The following is a 20,078-nucleotide window of genomic DNA, read 5'->3' as shown; positions in this document are numbered from 1 at the left end:
ACAAATGTGGGAAGGAAGGATCCACTCAGAATTAAACATTTTAGGGAGCAGCTTCTGAGACAGTGGGAACACTTTTCCTAAGAGGCACATTTTATTTTTTAATCTGCAGTGTAGTAAATCCCTATTTATTATGTCACATATTATTCTTTTCCTAATTGTGGTTGGTTAGTTTGTTTGTTTTTATAAGGAGTGGAAAATCAGTTTCTGTAAGGGTTTGGCAGTAGATCACCAGGCTGTGGATTCAGTGATCCAGAAAGTCCTTGCACTTCCATCCCCCATCAAACAGCAGAGGCTGTAACTCCCCTTATCTGATCATAACTCTCCTATTACTTTATACATGGAAAGGCAGCCTATATACACACACACACACACACACACACACACACACACATATATATATATATATATATATATATATATATATATATATATGTATGTATGTATGTATGTATGTATGATGTATGTATGTATGTAATATTAAAACATTTTATATTGTTTTAGAATAATTCACCCAAAAATTGCTGGACAAAGGCTGCCACTACAGAGAGGGGAACAAAGTAATATTTGTTGTTAAATATGGTATGACTAAGCTAAGCAACAGCTTAAAGCCATCCCATTAATAACTGATGGGTGTTATGTCAAACAAAGGGAATGTCTTGTGGAAGCTGGTAGTTTCTTTCCTAGAATATCTCTTAATCATGCCACATAATCTCTCTTTGAGTGAGAAAACATGAGCAAATCCCTGTAAATCTCCTCAAAGGTGTGGAAGAGCAGCAGAGGGGATCCTCAGCCGTGCACTCTCTCTGGCTGTAAAGGAGCTGCTGCTGGAAAGGCAAACCAATGCCCAGTGGCATTGATATGATGGGTTTTTAATTGCAGTGCTATAACAGATTGCCTTGTACCAAGTGAGGGAGGCTGGCTTTCAAAAGTGAGCTGCTGAACGGTTTCTTTTCAGATAATTGAGTAAAAAAATAAAATAACAGCCTATATATCACTAAGGCTGTATCAGCTGCAGCCACTGTATTCTGCAGTTCTCTTGTTGAATAGCTTAATACCAGACTTGGAAATGGGCTGATGGTATCTCCCTCTTAATTGCATCTGAGTCTTTTCAGTTTGGGGAAGGAATTTTCCTTTTTTTTATGTGATTTAGGTAAGCATCCAGAATCCTTTATCCAGGCCTAGTTTTTTTCTATCAACACCCAACCCCCTCCTTTTTTTCTTTTTTTTTTTCCTTTTCTTTTCTTTTTTTTAATAACAGATCTTAATAGTGCTGGAAAAGTACTTGGTATGGTCCCAATACACAACACACATTCTCATCTCTGGTTCTGATTTAGGAAACACATCTGAGTTAGTAAGTTTTTTGCAACGTTAGGTTGAAAAACATCTGCTGGTCTTGCAGACCAGTTGAATATCTGGCACTTCTTTAAGCTACCTGGCTTTCCAGCTTCACAGCCTGCCAGTGTATTTTTCATTATGTTAACTTTTTAATTATCCCCAGTGTTTATGGTTGTTTTTGGAAGTCTGAAGCGGGAACATTTCATTGCACTGGGAGCTGTTTCAAGGTGGGGGTAGGTGGTAGAGAGGAGTTTTGGGATTAGGTATCCCTATGCTCTTTATGTGCAAGAAGGTACAGGAGCATTAAGGAGCATGAGCAGAGCCCTTTGAGGTGGATTCCTTGTGGTTCTAAGGATGCAGTGTTTCTGCACACCTCTGGAATGCCATCTCTGAGGGAATCAGCACCACACACTGAGGGGATGAGTGTGTCCCTGGGCTGTCTGCCTTCCAGCAGCCTTTCTGGGTCTGTCCTCTGCTGCCTCACCCCAGCCACCAGCTGTGGGTCAGCAAATAAAGAACCAAGCTGTGTCTGGTGTGTGCGGGGTCAGGGAGAGGCTCTGGCCTGGTGCCCAGACGTCCCAACTGCGTGGGGCCCCTGCTGTGGACCTCCTGCTTGCCGTGAGAAATCCAATGTGCCTGTGGAGCAAGGGCTCAGACAGCTGGCTCTGAGGGAAAGGAGGAGTGAAGAGTCCCATGAATAGAGTGGTCTGATCCTGGTTCATCTGCGTTTCCAGAAGAGGTGGGAAGAGGAGGTGTTTCAGCCTAACACCTCGCTCAGTAAGTTAGACTGGACTAAATGGAGTCCTCCCAGGGACTCTGCCTCATTTCTTCCAGAAAAAACATCTGACCAAGTCCTGTAGGAACTGGGGACAAGAGATGAGCTTCCATTCCCCAGGTCTGGGTTTGGCCTTTCACAGCACAGCCCCTGCTTGCAGAGAGCCTGTAGGTCCCAGCCCTCTGCAGCTTTCCTGGTCCTGGGCCTTCAGCAGGAATCTGTCCATCCCTCACAAGTTTTCTACTTTTCTCATGGCTTGGGGTTCATGCTGGATAAGCACTGAAAACAGATTCTTCACAACAGTCCTGTGCCTTCAGTAATCCCCATTCTGTTTGTTGGCTCAGAGGAAGGTCAGGCACTCCTCAGGTGGCAGCCAACAAAGCCATCCCTGAGGGACCTGCACCTCTTCCTGTCACAAAGGGCAGCAAAGGTTTTGATGAGCAGTGGTGGCCACGGCAGGTGACTCACCACGTTGGGCATGGCTTTCCCCAGGCACGTGGTTCTTCTTACAAGAGGGAACAAGGACATTTTTGAGGAAGCAGAAACAGCTAAATACATTTTTAATGGCTAACTTCAGAGTATGTACTTTTGTAGTAGCCAACAAAAATAAATATGACTGAGCTGCTAATACAAAAAAACTGAACCTTTCTCAGTTTAACATTACAGATGGAGAACTGTGGTGAGAAACAATTGATGCTGGAGCATATCCAGAGAAGGGCAATGGAATGGATGAAAAGACTGGACTAGAGCAGAAGTATTGAGAGAAGTGGCTGAGGGGGCTGGGAGCCTCAGCCTGGAGAAAAGGAGGCTTAGGGGAAACCTTATCACCTTCTACCACTCCCTGAAAGCAGGGTGGATCCAGGTAGAGTCAATCTCTTCTCCCAGTTAACAAACAATAGGACATGAGGAAATGGCCTCAAATTGCACCAGGGGAGGTTTGGATTGGATATTAGGAGAAAATTCTTCACTGAAAGGATGTTCAGGCAGTGGAACAAGCATCCCAGGGAAGTGGTGGAGTCACCATCCCTGGAAGTGTTCAAAAAATGGCACATGGGGACTTGATTTAATGGTGAACAAGGTGGTGCATGGGTTAAGAGTTGGGATTGATCTTAGAGGTCTCTTCCAACCTTAACTGTTCTGTGATTCTAAGAGTGGCTTTGGGGTGTGAAAATTCTCACAGTTCTGGAATGAGGGAAGATACATGAAAACCAGGGGGATCTATTTAAAAGGAATAGTAGAAAGTGCTTTTTTACACAGCAAGGAATTTATTTCTGCTGGAAATAGTGAGATGGATGTAACATCTGCAAGTTCAGAGTGAAAGAGAAGGCAGAGATGGATGTGCTCTACCAATGATTGTGGATGCTAGGAAGAGTGAGGTGACTGGACTGCAAACAGTGGCCAGGCTTGTGTGCTCCTCCTCAAGACTGTCTTTTCCTGCAGCTGCTGAAGCACCACTAGCTGGGGGAGATGCACCACTGCTGACCCAGCAGACCATTTCCTGTGTTCCTCTGATCTTGAAGTAACTAATGGGAGTTGTCTATGCAATTGAATTTTCCTCACTGTAATATTTATTAGTCTTTTGCCCTTTCAACTTCTGCTGAAGGTGAGATTTGCATTGCTTTGCCAAAAGTTCACTTTCCACGCTTGGCTGATGGTGACATGCATTTATCCAGGCTATGGACACATGGTTTTGGTCACTCTTGTCCTCTGGCCCAATAAATTCATCCACCCTTTCAGGCAGGCACTCTAAATCCTGTTATGGTGAACATCATCCCCTGTACCACAAATACAGTTATGGACACAACCTGTGTGTGTTCCTCATGACTTCAGTCCATAAATGAATCTACCTTGGGAGTCACTGTTGGGCAGCAGTTTTACACCCTGCAGTTGCCTAAAAACTGCAGGAAAAGCTGGTGACCTACAAACCAAATGAACCATCCTAGAGCCTGAGTGCCTCCAGTGCTCTTTGCCTTGGGAATTTGCTGTCCTTGAGGAGTTTTTCTCTTCATCTGACTGTGTCTCCACTTGTGCCTTGGTTTGGAGCAACAGAGCAGGCTGGAAGTGTGTCCCATGGTCATTTCCACTTGACCAGTGTTGGCTGGGGCAGCAGAGCAGTTTTGGAGCATGCTGGTAGAACACTGACCCAGGGGCAGGGCAAATGTGTTTCCCCCTGAGCAGGGATCTGACCCAGTGATGGCTGCCTGGAATAGCTTCCAGTCAAAAAATATGAGCAAGCTTGGTCCAAATGACATTGGGGACCAGACTACATCTAGGCTGAAGTAAACACTTGAACTTTGTACATTGTTCTTGTGGGGCCCTCAGTTTGTGGGGACCTGAGTTTGGATCTGCTCCTTTCATTCCTTTCATGCTGTGTGACTTTTTGATGTAAGCAGAGCCTCTCTCTCAGTTAATTGCCTTTGTTTCCATGCTGTATTCCTTTAAGATCAATAAAGTGTATTAACATTAGCAACTTGATTTCACTGAGCTGAGCTCTGAAAAGCTGGATTTTGTTTGTTTTAAAGGAGTTGTGAGTCCTGGGAACTAAGATTTCCTTGACAATACTGAAGGAAAACCCATATGACTTGGACTCTGACCTCGTGATGGGGTTCATGCCATCAGGCTTTGGAAGTAAATTGTTTTATCCCCCCTTTAAAAGGTCGAGTCTTCTGTGGTCAAGGGGCAGGAAGCTGGAAAATTTGCAACCTGTTGAAAAATGTGTTCTCTGAGTCTCCTTATGAGCTTCATGCCCTCAGAAATGAGATTTTCACAAAGAGGGGAGGTATGAGGTACAGGTAGGAGAAGGACCTAATCAATCTTAATCTCTGAAGTGCTCATGCAGTAAGTGTTTAAGCATGTGATTAAGCCCATTCTTACTCAGCCAAGCATTTCAGCACACGCTTTGGGGTGAATTAAGCATGTGCTCAGGAATGCTGGATCAAGGTCATTAAGCTTTCCAAGAGTCCCCTGCCTGTTTGTACAAACTGTACCAATGACTTCTTTTGGCTCATGTTGGAAGGAACTCCCTGCTCTTCCTTCAAATCCAGACTGAAAATCCAGTTTCACCAGCCATGGTGAAACTGGATTCGAACTGTTAATTTGAATTTGGGAGAAGCAGTACCTTGAGTCCTTGATTTAAGCAGTAATATTAAAGGAAGAAATTAATTTTGTTGTATTTGAGGACACAGAGCTAAAACCATTTCAATTATATGAATAAATGTGCTTTGTGCTCTGTATCAGTAGCAGGACTTTGTTTAAACCCTGGGAATGGCACTTGGAAAGGGACAGAATGACCCTTTCTGTATCCACTCCCTTCTCTTCCGTTGGATGCCCAGGTAGAGCTGGGAAAATGAGGCAGGCACAAACACCAAATGTGGAGGGTCTGGAGCCCCACTCATTCATCTGCCTGGCTAATCCAACTTTAATCCCAGTTTCAGGCAGTGAGATTAGCAGAACAGCAGGACTCTGAGCTAGAGAGCAGAACCAGAAAGCAGAGAGGGTAACTTTGCCTGGCTTCAAAGGAGAGATGCAGTTTAACTGAGCAAGCAGTGGAGGCAGGGAATGGTTAGAGGTTTGCCTTCTCTTCCCAGACACATTATTTACAGGGGTTGGTTTCCTTTTGGAAGGGCCCTCTGTAAAAGGAGACATTCCCAGTGTTTCTGTGGGTTAGACCTGTATCACATTGCAGTTTTCTTTCCTGGACTCTTGACTGACACGATTTCCTGGAGTTGCTCTTCTCTTGGGAAGGTGAACTCAGGAAAGAGTAGGTGTTTGCTAAAAATCCAGGGTCTTGGAAAGCAGAATCATGGTGATGGTCTCCTCATTCTAGACCTAAGGTCAGTCCTCAGTGCTGCATCATTCTCTGTATCTCCTAGCGCAGGGCAAGGGCTGGGAAAGGAGTGGGAGAGGAAATCCATCAGGTTTGATAAGAGAGAGGTCTGTAAATCCTGTTGGAGCAGCTTGCAGAGGCCATGGCAGGAGCCACAGGAGCTGTGCCAGGTGAGCAGCCATCCCACCTGGTGAGCAGTGAGGTCAAGGGCAGTGCTGGCCACTGACCTGGATTTCCTGATCCCTGCCTTTGCTTAAGCCACCTTCCTGCCTCCAGGCCACAGCAGACAGCGTGTTCATCCTGCTAAGTGTTTCCTTTACTGCTTTTTTTTTCTTCCTTGTGAAATAAATTGTGGCTTGGCATTAAAGCCTGAGTGCTGAATGAAAGTGAAGTTCTGGCTTGTTTCTCCTGTCAAACACCTCATGAGAGTGTTTTCCTTGATGTTCAGTTGCTTGGAAGAAAGAGATGTGATCCTCTTCTCATCTGCAACATATCCATGTTTTTTACAGGTGACTTCTGAGTGGTTTGTATGGCACAACAAACACATGGAGGTAACACATCACTGTCTTCAACACTGTGGGACACCTGCAGCAGCCCTAGAGCTGCACAATCCACAGCTACCCCAAAGTATTTTTCTCTGACATGAATATCAGGATTGAGAGGTTTGGATCTGACTGATCCCACCTGAAGCCCATCAGGGTTTAGGGTGAAGATGCTCATGCAGGGAGAGGAGGAAGCACACTCAGAAGTGTTTATTATTGCTGTTAAATGACAAGCTTCCCTTTCCTTCCCCCCCCCCCCCCCTTCCCTGCCATGGAGATTGGAGATAGGGATCTCTGCTGTGGTTCCTGCTGCTTTCTTTTTCCTGTGTTGATCCATGGTGAGACTTTCTGCCTTTGAAGGATGGTCTCAGCCCTGAGAGAGGCTTTTATTCCTGAGCCACTGACATTTGATTCAGAGCATGTGTCTTCCCCTGGGCCCATTGCAGATGCCCACTATCACCCTGGATAGGTTGCTTGGGATCGTGAAGATGGTAATTATTCATTACAGAAATATGAAACAAACAATTAATTTCATATTTAACAACAAATAAAAAGGCAAGTGGAGAGCTGTGTTTTCTTTCTGTTGTGTTCCCACCCTTTATTAGCTACTCAACACAAGCATCATAATATTGACAGAAAACACAGCAAAGTGAAAGCAATAGATCACCCTCCCTAAATGTATATTAGAATTACTGGATTTGTGTGGGGCAAGGAAACAAAAGGCCTTTGGTCCTGCCAAAAGATGTTCACTGACACTGATCTACAAACCAAAATAATTTACTGATCTACAGCTAGGAGAGATGGCAAAATGGAAAAAGTGTCCCTGTGCTAGAGATTGATTCCTCTGGCTGCTGGATCCACTCCTGTTCCTGTTGCCTGATTCTGAGCCCGTTTTCTTGGTGGTCAGGGCTGCTTTCAGAAACTGCTCCTGGTGCACCGATGAAAAGGCCAGTTTTGTGAGTAAACATCCTAATAAGCAGGCCCTGACAGATGGTTTGTTGCTCAAGCCCTACATAACCCTTCAGCTGGTGTCAGTGTCTCCCACAGATGTTTCCCAGGAGAACTTCTCCAGGGTGTGCTCGGGAGCTCTCGGCTTTCACAGCAGGTCCGGCTGCATCCCAAGGAGGAGCCTCGCTGCTTGTTCAACACATTGCAGGTATGTCTTGGGAACAACAGGCTTCAGAAACATGTTTCTCACAGTATAGATAAATTTAGGCTCCCAGTGGAGCTTGTTGGTGGCTGAAGAGGGTAAGCAAAGGCGCCTGGGCACAGTGGTGCTGCTGCTGTCGTTTGGTCCGTGAGCAGTGAGAAATATTTGGTGTTACATGAAGCAGAACAAGACACATTTAAGTATTTTTCAGTCCCTTTTGTTTTGGTATTGCTTCATATCAATCTTTCCAGTATCTGTCCCCATATTTTCTAGCAAATCAGAGAATAAATGTCATTTAGGCAGTGATTTGTCTGAGCGAATCTCTTCTTTTTCCCCCATTTCCTTTGTCTGAGTTTGCTGAACTGTTCTGAGCCCCACGACACTGTAGTTACAATATCAGGTGTGCAGTCCTCAGGCAGATCAAATATTTCCATTAGATGGAGAAATACAGAGATTTTACCTCATTCTCCTCTCATGGCGAGCTCATGGGACTGTAAGATTGTTCATATCATATGTCTTCCAGAGCAGATAATTTAGATTTGGCTGATTTGTATATCCCTGCAATGTTCTTGGTGGGCTGTACAGGATGTACAAATCTCTGCCCCTGACCTGAGAGCAGCTGGAACTGGACTGATGTGCAGAGGCTGCTCTTGAGAGGAAAATGAGCTGTCCTGAGAGGGTGTCTGCTAGGAAGAGGCTTAAATAGGAGATTATGGTTTGGGGAAAAGTTTAGTTTTGATGAAACTAGGCTGAATTCCTGCCAAAGTAGAGCAGAACACAGCCAGGTAGAAATTCTGCAGAAGGGAATAGTGCAGCAGCTTGTACTGTGGGCTGTCTCAAGAACTGATCCACGGATCTCTCAGCCTCTCTACTGGGTTTCATGGGTTCTCCATCTGTGGATGCTCTGGTGTTTCCTGCCTGAGATGGTCCAATGTCTGGGACACCCCAAGCTGAGAAGTGTGGGAGCAGTGAAATCCCCTCTTGCTAAGCAGCCTATTTGGCAGCAGGCTGCCCCAGGGCCCTGGAAACCTGAACGGTGGAGGAACCTGATGGGTGACCAGGCAGGAGACTCAGCAGGTTTCTGATGTTTGGAGCCCTCTGCAAGTTTCATGGGAACCTGAGCAAAATTGACTCACCTTACTGAGATTTTGCTGAATTGGTGAATTCCTCTGAAATGCTGTTTTGCCTGAAACCTTCTGAGCAGGTGCAGTATCTCCAGATATCTCTTGAAGACAGAGACAAGGCATTGCCCTGTGCTTCCAGCATGGGGCTTTGGGAGTCAAAGGCACACTTGCCTTTGCTACTGAGCCCTGTGCCAGCATTCACACTCTTGAAGTGGTGTCAAGGAGGGAGGACACAGGAACTTAGCAGTGATGAGTAAAGGATGCTGACAGGTTATTCTGATCCTTAGAAAATCATTGTGTTCTCATTACACTACACCTCATCCACCTACTCTGTCTTGTCCTGTAGACTGTAAATTCTCCATGTTAAATTAATTCCCCAAGTTCTCCATTTGTTTTCACAGCCTCTAGCTGAGTTTCCTAGGTGCTACCCTCATACAAACAATAATAAAGACAGCTCTGTCCTGCTGCAAACCACTTCTGAGGATGTTCCCTCTAATTCTCTTCCTTGTTCAGCGTTGTATCATTAAAAGGCATGAGGTGGTTAATTGGAGGCTCACAGCTTTTGTGCCTGATGCAAACCAGTGTGTGTGTGTGTAATTGCCTGCTGCAAATGCTCAGGTGGATGCTTGAAAAGAAAAGGGGGAGGAGGCAGATGGCCACGAGCAGAAGGTTCCCTGCAAAAGGTCAGTGGAAAAGGTTAGTGATAGGGCTGCCCTGAAGCTGGGAAAAAGAACCTAATACCTGGACAACTGGTGAGGAGCCCGGCTAGAGCAGGGCTTTGTTCCCTAAAGGGGGCTGCCCTGCCGCTTCGAGGAGATTGTACATCAAAGCCCTCGTAAGAAAACACAGCAGAGATCCGTATCACCCAGCCTGTGGCACTGGGGGAAATGGATTGCTTGACAAGTCAGAGGCCCTCTCTGGGCAGATGGCTGGGTAGGAGTTACTGGCTGCTTGCAAAATCTCGGAAGGAGCCTTTAATTGCGTGTGATACTGTATGTTTTAGCGAGCATCTAGATGCTTATCTCGGCTGCATTAGTCACCAGGAGAGTCTGCTCTCAACCTTTCCTCTGCCATACCTCAGCTGCAGGCTTCTTCCCCCAGCTTTTGGAAGAGATGCGAGCTGAACGCTGCAGGATGTGTTGGGCTTTTTGTAGTTTTGACAAGGAAATGTAACAGGGGCAGGTTTTCTTGGTAATGCTCTGCATGTTCAGTGCTGTGGTTTCACATGTGCTGTGATAGACTTTCAGAGCCTTGCCCGGGGAGCCAGTGGTCTGAAAAGTCTTATCACGCTCCAAAACAAATAGTTCTGTCTTGAAGCCCATTAGAATAACAACTACAAAGCTTCTCCCAACCTGATGTTAAATGCCTTGCTGTGCCAAAGGTAAACAGGATCAATCACTCATCCTCCCAGGGACCCTCTGATGGCACTCCATGAATCAAGCTTGGCTTTTGAGGTCATTTTTATCTGCCTTGGGGAGCACAAGCTGACCAAACTGTGGTCTTGCTCTGCATGTGCAGGCTGAAGAGTGCAAGCTTGGGTCTGGCAGGGTGTGTTAATTAGGCGTATCCAGTGTAAATATATCTGTTGTGATGAGGTCTGCAAAGAGGCGAGACCTGGGCGTGCAGGCTCTGGCCACCTCTGCTCTCCTCCAAAACCAATATTGCCACCGTGCATCTGCTGGCTTGGCCAAACAACAGCTTGATGCTGCTTTTCCTCCTGTGCCTTTGTACCTGCAGTGTTTTGTTTGTCTTCCTTTGACTATGCCAAAAAAGAGCTTAGCTCAGTGGGGAAACCAAACTCCCAGCAATGCCTGAAGACTACAGACGATGTAATAGTCTGGAGTTTTGCTAATCCAGACAGTAACATGAGCTCAGGGTGTTCAGCTGAGGTCCCACTATAACTTTCCCCATCACCCAGTGAGATTTAGAGCCTACCAGGTCATGGGCTGTATATGCAATTAAATAGCTCCTTTCCCCAAGGAGTTCACAGTGCAGAGACAAAATATTAACCTCCCAATTAGTTTATTGTGGCAGACTGGGGCACAGAAGTCAGATTATCCGGGGGCAGGCTGAGACCATTCATGTGCCATTGAACTTGGAAAAGGCTTTTTCACCACATCTGGTTTCAATCAATTTGTCGTCAATTCAGTGTGCTGGGCTCATTTTCTGGGACCATTAAAGTACACAGCACTGACACAGGGCTGCAGCTGGAATCCAAATATCAGTATCCAGAGCCCTGCTACTTCTTGCTGGTGACTGTGTAGAGAATGAGAATCTGGGGGCCAGGGTCTTCTGGCTGTTCATTTGAGAAAGCCTCAGGCTGGGCCATCCCCTTCTGCTGTGCCATTTACAGCTTGGTCATGCATGTGGTGCCAGGACAGACCACAGCAGGGACCTAGTCTCCATAGGCTGGGGAGGAGATTCATGCCAAGCCTTCTGGAAGTCTTTGAAAAGGTTCCCCCTGACATGGACCAGCTCTTTCCCCAGCCTACCTCTGCATTTTGCTCTTAGGGCTCCAAAACCACCTTCTTGTGCAAGCAGCCAGTCCTGCCTGTGACTTTGCCAGTACTGGAACGTGCTGAGAGGAGCCTGGTTCATTTAAATGTGTGGAACCACAGCTCATGCTTTTACAGCATATATTCAGTGAAGCAATGCCTTTATCTGCAATACTTAGCCTTTATCTAACATCTTTTCAGTCTAAAGCTTTTTTTGAAACACAGATTAAGTAATAACAACATAGGATAATTGAGCACATTTTTTCACGGTGACATAGTGATACTTATCTGTGGCTACTGAAAAGCAAGGATAATATACTTTGTCAGTGCTGTATTATCTTGCTTCTGAAACAGAGCAAGTTTGGCATTAGGGTTTAAGTAATTGAAATACGGCTCCTTGTACCAGAGCCTGTTTGTTTACAATAAAGCCTAATGCATCTTTCTAATGGACACTGCAGTGTCAGAGGCACTGACACGACCCCTGGCTCTGTGCAGCCTGTCAGGCTGGTGGTGTGTTGGGTCTGGAGGTCACACCGGGCAAGGGCTGTGTTGGATGTACTGAGGAAAACCCACTTTGCTCCAGGAGGAGGCGACCTCAAGGGTCAGGGTTTGTAATGCGCCCTTGATTTTTGGATGTCAGGCGAGATGCAGTTCTGAGCATGCTCTGCTTAACATCACCACGGCTCCTGTGGGGAGTTAGCTATAACACTGGTGTGAGCAGACCTTGCAAACCCACTGGGTGATTTTATTTGCACAGGAGGCCAGGTGGAATAAAACAACAGGCTGGCATGGCAAAACAAGCTGGATGCCCTTTGAATCCCACTGAGTGAGGAGGAAAACCTAAATTAACACCCCCTTCCAAGCCCTCAGACACACAGGTCTCTTCCACAGCAAAACTGCAGTGCATTTTCCAGGAAAAAATGGAGGATCGATAGGAAAACACTTAGATTTAAATTGACTTGCTGTCCAAAGTGGTATTTGAGTCCCTCTTGCATTTATTCAGGCAGAACATGATGGTGTGTCTCTGGATAATTTTCCACCTGCCTGTTTTGAATATCAAATGGAATCATTAGGCTGGTGAGCTGGAACGGTGCCAAATTTCACAGGAGCTTTTTCTCCCCACTTCTGCTGTTTTTGTTAACTACTTAGACAGAATTATCTGAGCATGCTCCCGGCTGGCACAGGGTAAATGCTGAGCAACACAACATGAGTTGACTCTTCCACTCTTTGTGTGTCAACACAATTCCGTAGTTAATGTTAAGCAACAAGCTATTAGGACTCGTTTAACTGTAATTCACAGGTTTTCAAAGGGCCAGAAGGCTATTTTATGTCATCTGGACCTGCAGAACGACACTCACCCATCAGCAAAGTCATTTCAGACACTGAAAAAAATAGATCACACCGTTTTCTTGCTGGATTTTTTTCTGCAGTGTCTCTCAGTGTGCATGACAACCGAATTGCTGAAAGCTTCTTACTCTGTTAAGCATCCTCTAAGAGGGTGGAAGTGGGGGTTAATTCAGCAGGTAATGTGTTGCTTTGAAGCTGCTCAATCTATTAAATGTTTAGCTGTGTATACATAAGTGCATTGGATACAGCTGGAACACCGATGTCAGGATCCTGCCCGGCTCATCTCTTCCTTCCCTGTGCAGTTTGATTGGCATTAATCCTGAGGAAGGTGCTGCTGGTAACTGTTCTCCCGAGTGGAAAATGAGTATGGTCAGCCCCATCCTCACACGTGGTTGGTATCTCCAGAGCGCAAGAATTTGTTAGCTTAAAGCTTTTCTCTAAATAGGTGACAACTCTTCTCTGATAAGTGTGGCTGCCCTACACGTGAGACCTCAGACAGCAAATAAACAGTGCTGGCATCAGATAATTCTGTTTAGAATGCTGTGGCCTTAGAAGTGCCCTATCTTTTGAAATGCAATGTTTTTTTCATGGGTTGTTTACATCTCCCTGCAGTGACTTCATGTCACCTCGTAGTTCTTCAGAGTCCATGAAAGCTTCAACCACTGATCCTAGGAAGCATTTACAGGACTGGGTTTCTTTTCCTCGGGCTTTTGGGGGATGATTTATCTTTAATGCTCCCTCATGCTCCTAAAACATCCACTGGAGTGCTGATGGGCAAACCAGAGCTCGCAGTCATTAGAGATGTGACATTTCTGGAGAAGGCTTGACTTGTGGCGTGCTCTGAGGGTGAATGCTGTGGTCAGTGAGATCCAGCTGGGAAACGACACTGATGTCCTCATGCTCAAAGTGTAAAAAGTGTAAACCCTCGTGTCAGCAGGTGTCAAAGCACTGTGGAGTGGAGATTTCTGCTCACCCCCTTGAAAACACAGGCTGCAAACTGGGAAGATCACAACCTTTGGCAATTTGAGGGAAGGCCTGTGAGTTGGGATTTTGGAAACCTCTAGTGCTCAGGAAGCTGTTGAGCAAAGAGGACTGAAGCTGGCTGTGAAATCACAGAACATGGAGAGCGTGGAAGAGAAAGCACCAAAAAGCTGAGAGTTTTGAAACTGTTTATCTAAGTTTCTTGCATGGCCCCTCTTATCACAGCATCGCAGCACCTCCCAGATGGTTAGTATGCTTTATCTTCTTGCCAACACCCTCACAAGGTTCCTATGCCTATTTTACAGTTAGGAGACCCAAGTGGAGGTGCTGAGTGATATGCCCAGTGGCACTTGGGGTTTCTGTGGCAGATCAAGGAATGAAGCTCAACTTTCCCATGCCCCAGGCTAATTCCTAAACCCCGTGGGATCCTCCTGGAAATGAGCAGAAGAGCTTAGCAAAACACAGCAGCATGTTGGAATAACGCTCAAATGCACCATGGGGGAGCCCATCCTGGACTCCTTAAGTGCAGGCATTTCAGTCTGGGCCTTTTGGAGCAAGATGCTGCACTGTGGGCTGGTGACAATGGCCCTTGAATGAGCAGAACAGGGCTGCCATCAAGAAAGGTTCATTACTCCCCATTAATAATGAATTATAGCGGGTACTGACCAGGCTGTGCCACTTTGGGGGCTGAAATGAGCTGCTGGGTGTGTGGCTCTTGCTGCCCATGCAGAACTGGGATTTCAGGCTCTCTCATCACCTCAGGCAAGTGCTGCATCTCCTTGGCTGCTGGCAGGTCAGTGGATTCTCCAGTGATGTTTGCCCTTGAGCAGGCTCTATCCCAGGAATCCGTTTTGCAAAAGTTCACTTCAGGATGGAGCAGGCAGACTTTGATCTGCCAATTACATGAGTTATGCTGAGTTCTCACTCCTCCTTTACTATCCCACTTGCATCTCTTGGTCCCTGCTTTTCCCATTCCTTTATTCTAAAAAAAATTTTTAGAATCACAAGATATCGGTGCAGGGGAATGAATAATGTAGGGAGAGTGATTATTTAGTGTGTCCAGACTATTACCTGATAACCACTCCATTCATTGGTAAACTATTTAAAATTGCAGCACCTTATAAATGCTACTAAATAGTGCCATGCCCATAACTTGATTGCAATAATCCATCAGGGAGAGTATTTCAAAATGCCAACATTTATCAGCAATTACCTGGAAAACAAGTTCTTAGCAGGAGTGCTGGGATAATTCAGTCTTTGAGATACTGCTGGGTGTGTTGGATGCTGATGCTAAATGGTGACTGCACTTTCTTACTCTGGGCTGTACCTGTGTCCAAAGGCCCTTTTAGGAGGTCAGAGAAGTAATGATTAAACAGGCAGGCAGCCTCAGACTGAAGCCTATGGCTTTGTCCAGGAGGAAAAGGAGGATGCAGGATGAAAGGCAGGTGAAGTCGAGCACAGGAGGCAGCAATCCCTGCTGGCTGCCTGCCTGCTCCTCTCTGCTCCCCACAGAGGTTACACTGAACAGGCAAGCTGCTGTGCTGTCAGCTGGGAATGCTGTCAGCTCCTCAATACCTTGGTTTCTGAGTGCTTGCTCTCCCATGCACACTCAGCAAGTTTCCAGCATGAGCAAAAAAAAAAAAAGAAAGTCTTTCATTGTCACTTTGAGGCAGCAGCGCATCCCCAAGTCCTCATCTAAGAAGATCCCAGATGAGTGTCTCATTTGCATGTCTAACAAAGCCTTGGGAAATCACCAGGAGGACGCTGGACTCAGTTGAAAGGCTTGGACGATAGCAGCAGGTATTTGGAAAGAGGCATCTGTGCAGGGTGATTCCTTGATCTGCCTCAGATCTGAGTTGGTGTGCTTGTCTTGCAAAAGGATGTTGCAGCAGCTTCACTTCACAACGCATCTGGAAATTCCAGATTTTTGTGGAAGGCATGGGACTGGGAGCTGGGAGGTCTGGGACACCCTACAGCTCGTTTTCTCAAGCACTCTTCTGTAGCAAAAGCAGAGTCAGGAGTGCAGGGTCTTGCCCATGGGGCAGCTGAGAAGAGGAATAACCAAGGGCTACTGCAGCAGAGATCACCAAGGGCCATCCCCAGTCCAGGTCTGGCTGGTTGCTGCAACTTTCCTGTGACATTAAGCAGAGTCCTTTGAAGATTTCCTCTCAGCAGAACTTGTCACATTCTCACAGAGGTAAAGTAGGAAATGATCTAAATCTTTCTAGGGGCTGTAAAGCAGTCAGAACTCTGGCTGCAGAATCACCCTGTGGGTGAGTGGGGCAACAGAGGACTTGAACAGGCTGACTCTGACCTTGAGATGCAGATAAAAATCAGGAAAAAAATGAGTTAAATCTTCTGGAATATGGGGAGGTGAGCAGACTGCAGCCCTCATAAACCAAGACCCCTTTTTCTGATGCTCCACAAAGCATATTTCCACCTGAAGCATTATAATCTCTATTTCCTCCCAACCCTCTTATTTTTTTTAAGTCTCACAAATCACAGGTATGCTTTTGCCTTTACCTGCCACTGTGTATCACTGGTAACTCATTACTTAGTCCCAAGGCGACTGCTCACATCTGGGTCAGGTCATTCTCTGAGTGTGGAGGTGACAGTGGTGTGGCCAGGAAACTCTCTGGACTTAATTTCCTGCCATTCCCCCTCACTTGGAAGTGTTACATCCTCCAGGCTGATCAGTGGACCCCAGCACAGATGTTCTTAGCTTCACAGACACGTTTTTCACACCTCAAACCATCTAATTCCCAACCATATGTTGCCTGTGCTTACTTTTCCTGATAAAATATCTCCCAATTTCTCTGTCCATGTTTGTCCCTCTCTTGACCATTGAACTCTGAGGCAAGTCAAAGGGAGAAATACCATGGGTGGCTGAAAATAGTTCTTCACCCTCCTTTTTATTTTGATTTGCATCTCAGCAGGACACATAACAATCCTTAGAAACAGCAGCATGCCTTCTGCAACATCCCAGCCCTTCCAAAATAAAACTGAAGGACTGAAAAAATTTGGGCAGCTCTTCCTTTGTGAGCACTGACATTTGCTTTCACTGTAATATGAACCTTTTCTCTAAGAGAATCTTCCTTTGCAGGTTTTTCAGGCAATGCCATGATGTGCTGGGAGCAAGTATGGAATCACAAAATCACAGAATGTTTTAGGTCAGAAAGGACCTTAAAGATGATCTAGTTCCAGCCCCCCTGCTCCTTGCCATGCTGTTTGTGCTGAACTGTTCCTCTTCTTGCAGAATAAAAAGTCTTCCATGGAGCAGAGAGATGCTGGGAATGCCCACCTTTTCTCAGAAAAACTCCTGCTTTTTCATCACCTCACAGGCTGATTTCAGGAGGGATTACTCTGACTTGAGCTATGCCCTCCTGGCAGTGGGAATCCTCTATTTCCATTATGAGCATTATGGACTGATTTGAAGCAGGCATTGCATCGTCCTCCTTCCTGAGCCAGCTTCAATAAATAACAGGGTATGAACACAAATTGCTGAGTGCCTGTTGAAGGACAACTGAAGAAATGCCTTTAAAAAGCCAAGCCACTGCCATGGGTTTCACTTGGAGCTGCTGCTGGCCCCATGGTGAGGGACTGTGAGTTGAGCTGAGAGCAAGTATGGCTTCATTAGAAGATAGTTTGCCTGGGGGACACTTCAAAATCCTGTGAGCTGACAATTTCCACAGCTGATTGTGCTCGCCGAGCTGCTGCCCTGTGTGTGCTCAGTGTCACCAGACCAAGAGAACAGTAGCTGTAGAGCACAGCACAGGCTCCTCTCCCTTTCCTGCACTCCCCAGGCAGGAGAGGAGTTCATTTTTTATGCTATGGTCTATATTTGTCTATATTTTCCCTCTTCCTAAAGCACCTCGCTCAGCGGGAAGTTGCCACAGCCCTGGGAACTCGTGACCATTATAATCATCATCTCACAGCTGTGTGACATAATGCTCTTTTAGCAATCAAACCTTAGGCTGCTTTGGGCACTGGTGCCTGAGAATAATCATAGGTCGGTTTTTAAGTGGCACAAGCTTGGTTCTGGGCTGGTGCCTCATCCTGAGCTATTGCTGATTCCATGGATTTGCTGCACAGGCTCTGCAGGGTGTAATCGCCAGGCTGGCAGCTCTCTGCTGTGCCAGGTGCCTGTTTCTAACAAGAGAAGGGGTTTTTCTTGTTTTGTTGTTGGCTTTTTTTTTTTTCTTTCCATTTTTTTTTTTTTTTGTTCAGAATGACTAAATAACCTGTAATCAGTATTAATTCCTTTGAATGCTCCAGAGTGAGTTATTGCTGATTGCTGCTGTCTGACCCTAGTTAAGTCCATTTCTAGAAAACGCTTTGTGTGACTGTGTGTGTACAGCTGAAAGGAATGCAGCTTTCCCCTAATTACATACTGGTAATGCAAGAGGAGACATTTCTAGTTCTGCTTCTGAAAGTATTTCCTTTAAGCACTGATGAGCCAGTGATAGCAGTAGCCTCTGAAACCGTTTTGAAAAGGAGAGACAAGGCAGGAACTAATAGAGTTTCATCACTGGAAGCCTTTGCATAGATTGTAGCAGCAATTGAGCCATCAGTAAGCCACTGGGGATAATATCTTTAAAATGCTCTGTATTTTAATAAGATTAAATTGATTCGGGTCTTTGCCAGCCTTTTCAAAGCCACTGCTGTATGGTCAGTATTTCAGGCAGCTCTGCATTGGGAAGCAAAGAATTGAAGATTTATGTGTTTAAACTGAGGAATACAAACCCTCCTTTTTTTTAATGTGTAATATACTGCCTTAGATATATACAGAAATCCCCCCTATAAGCAAGTCACATTCCCTTATCAGCTATGCCTTTCTGATTTTTCTGCAGCCTTTGTTCTTAGCTCTTTAATTTTATTTAGATCTCCTGTCAGAACCGTGAAGGCATTTCTTACTGTGGGTGCTGCAAATACAATGAATTTCTTGCAGAAGCGAGTTTAATTGTCAATACCATTTGTTACAGTATTAGTTAAGGAGCTGTGCATAAATCAAAAGGATTAACATGATCTCCTGGGTAGAATAGAGGAACAGAACCTTATATTGCTCATGTATCATTGATGAAGAATATTTTCCCAACCTTTCGTTTATAGAAATGAAAATGTATTTCCCTTAAGTGAGTGCATTTCTGTATTTTCAAACTGGTAACACAATTTTTACCATTTAATAATTAAAAACTGTGTTTAAATCAGCACTGTGTTTTCTTATGGGTAAATATTACTGTATTTAAATATACTTGGGATACTGTCTCAATGCATTTAACACTTCTCGAGTTGGGCGTTTCATTCATGAATTATTCTCTCCAAAGCAATTAGATGAAAAGAATACAAATGAGTTTATCTCCATTCCTGAGCTGTGTTTTAGAGATAATCCTGCTCTGGGTGAAGGGCATTTGTGTGGACATTTCCTGAACCTCAGCTGACCTGTGGTAACTGCTACTCATTACAGGGCAGCCAGGAGTAAATGTATTATTGTGGAGTAACCCCCCTGGTTTAGCTGATCCAAGAGGTTAGGACACAACTTACTGTGGTCTTGGAGTACCTGTGTGTGGAAGAAATTTCTAATGGGAGGTGATGCTTCATGCTAGCAGGAAAGGTTACAATGAAAATGAGAGTCAATTAGAGCTGGAGGACTTGGAGCAAGGAAGGCAGCTCACCTTGGAGCAGCAATTCAAGGACAAGTTGGATTTTCCATCTTCTAAGCCTTTATGTTGAATGTGCATATTTCCCTGGGGATGGGTCATAGCTCAGCCAGGAGTTACAGACTTGAGGCAGGAACTGTGATACATCTTGTGCAGAAGGTCAGACAAGGCAGTTGTTAAGATCTTCCTGGGCCCTTGAAGTTTATAGATTCCAGTGAGAATTACTGCAGGTTCACCAGAGGTGGGCTTGAACTTGGTGCAAACTTTAATTGCCAAATACTGCATGTCTAAAACCCCTTATAAATGAAAAAGCACATAGTAGAGTTGCCCTATGGCTCATTTATAACATGACATATGATGCTGAAGTCTTGTTCTTTAGTCTGTTCCAGTTTATAGCCTGACTTTGGGGTTAAACCATGGTGGGACTCAAGATCCTGGTTCTGTCTCAGAGTTTCTATTTGTTCTGGACTAAGCTTTTCACCTTGGCTTCACCTGGGTATTTATTTTCCCAATATGCAATATGAAACAATCTCGCCTCTTCCAACAGATAACCAACTGCATATAGACCACATCTCAAGTAATTTCCAACTTTTACATCTCTAGAGCTTCTGCAAGGCATAAAAATTCCCAGAAATGTATTTTCAGTCCTTCTGATTTTGAGCAGCACAGAAGCTGGGCACTATTTCACTGAATCTGGCTTTAATTTGCATAATCTCTATAGTACAATTCAGTGATATTTCAGACCCTAAAAGTGACATGAATGGCACACAAAATGTGCCTATATTTTTAAAGTACCATTTAAAAATAACTTGTCATTAGGACTGTGTCCAAAAAACAACAGGATTT

Source organism: Haemorhous mexicanus, chromosome 6, assembly GCF_027477595.1.
Source record: "Haemorhous mexicanus isolate bHaeMex1 chromosome 6, bHaeMex1.pri, whole genome shotgun sequence".
Lineage (NCBI taxonomy): Eukaryota > Metazoa > Chordata > Aves > Passeriformes > Fringillidae > Haemorhous > Haemorhous mexicanus.
This window is presented reverse-complemented; position numbering follows the sequence as displayed.